Below are 3,477 nucleotides of genomic sequence, written 5' to 3'. Positions count from 1 at the left end.
ACTGAGATGGAGATCTATTGACATGGCATGCCTCAATTAGACATGGAAGGGGGGGGGGGGGGTGTAACTTAGATAGATGTATTTTAATGTTGTTGGACGGTGTGAGGGGGTGTGTGTCACCCCCTCCTTACGCACACACACACTTCAAGGGACACTTCTGGGTTTGGGAATGATGCATTGTATCTATTTCCCCAGATGAACATGAACTCCTGGATACTATTTGTACGTCTCTGTGTCCAGCATGCAGGAAGTTAGCGGTAGCTTCGCCAGCCCATGCTAACTGGCGTTATCCCAATGACTGGAAGTCTCTGGGTATCTGCTAGCATGCTAGTAGTTCATCTGACCTTGGGAAGTAGATAAAGGGCCTCATTGCCAAAATCCTGAAGTATCCTTTTAAGCACTCCTGGTGGTCCCTGTTCTCCCAAGGGACCCTACTTCCAAGCACATTCAAAAGTGCCACTCCAGGTGCATGCATTAACAAAAAAGTAACCCCTTGAATTGTATAATTTTTCAACCGTGGACATCAGTACTCTTATGGAAGACTTAGTCAACCTCACTGTTGGTGTCTGTGTGTTTTCAGACCAATGTAAAGATAATGACTTGAGTTCATGTCTGTGTGTTTCAGACCAATGTAAGATAATGACTTGAGTTAGTGTCTGTGTGTTTCAGACCGATGTAAAGATAATGACTTGAGTTCATGTCTGTGTGTTTCAGACCAATGTAAAGATAATGACTTGAGTAGTGTCTGTGTGTTTTCAGACCAATGTAAAGTAATGACTTGAGTTAGTGGCTGTGTGTTTCAGACCAATGTAAAGATAATGACTTGAGTTAGTGTCTGTGTGTTTCAGACCAATGTAAAGATAATGACTTGAGTTAGTGCTGTGTGTTTAGACCAAGTAATCTCTCTCGTCCACGCTACCTCCTTCTGATTCCTCTCATTCTCTCCCTCCAGACCTGAACGAGTGCGGTCTGAAGCCCCGGCCGTGCAAACACAGGTGCATGAACACATACGGCAGCTACAAGTGCTACTGCCTCAATGGCTATATGCTGATGCCTGACGGGACCTGTGGAAGTGAGTGGAATGTTACATGACGTGGGTCTGTGTGATGTGAACAGTGTGACGGTCTGTCCCTCTTCTCTTCTTTGACTCTGTTTGTATTTCTCTGTCTGTCAGTCTGTTGTCTCTTCATTTTTCCTCTCTGTCTCTCTCTCTCTTGATTTCTCCGCCCTCTCTCTCTGTTCATTGTTTCTCACTCTCTTTGTCTCTCTCTCACTCTCTCTCTCTCTCTCTCTCGCTTCCTCTCCCTCACCTCAAATGTATTCACTCTTTAAAGCCATTAGAATACTGTGCTCTCTCTCCAATTATGAAGTCCATTTTCACATCCACGTTTAGACCTTTGACAACACTACAGTCTCTCCTGTTGTGATAAAATGTTTAGGAAAATAAAGTCAACATCCCATTCTATCCACTCACCGTCACCGACCATCACCGTTACAGCTGTAGGCAGGCTCTGGGGAGCCAACCCCAGTATGCATCCTAAATGACTATAGGCCCAGGTCAAAAGTAGTGCACTGTATAGAGAATAGAGTGCTGTTTGGGACGCACCCCCAGTGAAATATGAAGTAAACGTGAACTTTAACCTTTGTATATAAAATGGGACTTGTATTGCTTAGCCCTAAAGGTATTCTGACTCATCCTGTAGAGGTGATGGTGTGTCTGTGCTTGCCCACCAGTAACCGCTGCTATTTTTCTTTCTCCTTTCCTTGCACCTTTTGCAACCACACAATRTTATCGAGYACCTTGTAAAAGTATGAAAGTGCTCACTTGAGTGTTCCTTTGATGAAAGCAGTAATGATATCGCCCCACTTGAATGTGGAGGCCCCCTCTTTGAGAGGTAAGGTTGTTTTGTTTTTCTGATTTGATTATTATGAACTACTTTTACCCTACCTGGGGTTTAAGGGTCAAAAGGTCAAAACGGGCAGCTTGTGAGATGTTTTGACCCATCACCGAGTCATTGCGTCTGGAGCGCAGTGTTTTTTGAAGAACGAGGAGCGGAAGGAAAAGAAAGAGAAAAAAAACGGATAACCTTATGAAATCCTGCAAATCTCTAAGTATTTACTGCATCTTCTCTGAACAAATCACATTCACTCTTTAATCTTGAACAGAGAATAATTCAGTAAGCAGTCTATTGAATAACGCCTCCTCTGTTCTCACGCCCTTGAGATGTCACATCAACGTTCAACACTGTCAGTTGTGCACAGTGTTCACTAAACTCCTCATAACGTGTTATCTGAATGGTGAGGGTTTTAATTAACTAACAAGCAATCTTGTAAAGGTTTCATGTACTGAATATTCTCTCTCTTCACTCTAATAAATAGCACTTCCCCTAATAAAAGAGACATGACATAAACGCTGAACTCCCTCTTCTGAGTGAAGGGGAAATTAACCTGGCCAATTAGCATGCGTACTTCTGCTGCCTTTCCTGTGTTATTGCTGGGCAAGAGCTCTCTTTTCTGTCTGTCTGTCTGTCTGTCTGTCTGTCTGTCTGTCTGTCTGTCTGTCTGTCTTTCCTTCTTTCTTTCTGTATGTCTCTCCCCTCCCTCCCTCATACTCAGCTATGTGGTTCTCCTGTCTTTCAGAATGTGGGATGAGTGCTCCTCAGGCCAAAACCAATGCAGCAGTTTCGCCACCTGCTATAACACGCCTGGTTCCTACAAGTGCAAGTGCAAAACGGCTACAGGGGGATGGGCCATGACTGCAAACGTAACTAGGCCACTGAATGGCCCCGCGGCCCCTCTCTCTTTTTAAAGGGGACAGGCCCCCTTTTTTTTCTTTGGTCGTGTTTTTTGAAGGCTGGAGAGGACGAGATTACGGGTAAGAAAAAGTAGTCTGCAACTTAAGAGCAAGGGGCTGAAACTCTTGTCTTTGTAATGGCTGTCACTCATGAGTGAGATAACCCCGCCCCTTATCGTCTAGCTACGGCCATCTTTATCTTTAAAGACAAAAAAAGGGTCAGTCAAACGTTTTCCAGACGTCAGATGTCTCTTTTCGTTTTCTTCTTCCTCCGGCTAGTGTCCTCTTCCTCTAACTTGATAGACCACTCAGACGCCTGTGTGTCTCTTTTGTCTTTGTTGTTGCTGTCCGCACAGCGGCTCAATGGCAAAAATAAAAAGTCATCTATTACATTATATATCCTCAGTAGTTGAATCTCTTTGACTGAACTGCTGCTATGCTAGTCAGTGTCGGCATCTCAAATTGCACCCTATTCCCTATATAGGACACTATTTTTGACCAGAATGCTATACGCCCTGGTCAAAAGTAGTGCACTTTACAGGGAAAAGGGTGCCGTTTGGGATGCTACCAGTGTAGCTAGCAGCACACAGAACCCCTCCGCCCGCCTAGAGCACTAGCAGAATCCGACACTGGTATATTGAAACAATCTGGTCGCCCCGTCCGTTGATCACAGAAGACGGCTC

At 44.6% G+C, this 3,477-nt stretch overlaps 1 pseudogene; it reads left to right on the top strand.

Annotated features, from left to right (window-relative positions):
- LOC112073025 (nephronectin-like) overlaps positions 1 to 3,477 on the top strand; it is a 76,557-nt pseudogene that overhangs the window by 38,238 nt on the left and 34,842 nt on the right.

Source organism: Salvelinus sp. IW2-2015, unplaced genomic scaffold, assembly GCF_002910315.2.
Source record: "Salvelinus sp. IW2-2015 unplaced genomic scaffold, ASM291031v2 Un_scaffold2125, whole genome shotgun sequence".
Taxonomy (NCBI): Eukaryota; Metazoa; Chordata; class Actinopteri; order Salmoniformes; family Salmonidae; genus Salvelinus; species Salvelinus sp. IW2-2015.
Note: the sequence above shows the minus strand (reverse complement) of the source record. Positions and strands in the feature narration are given on the sequence as shown.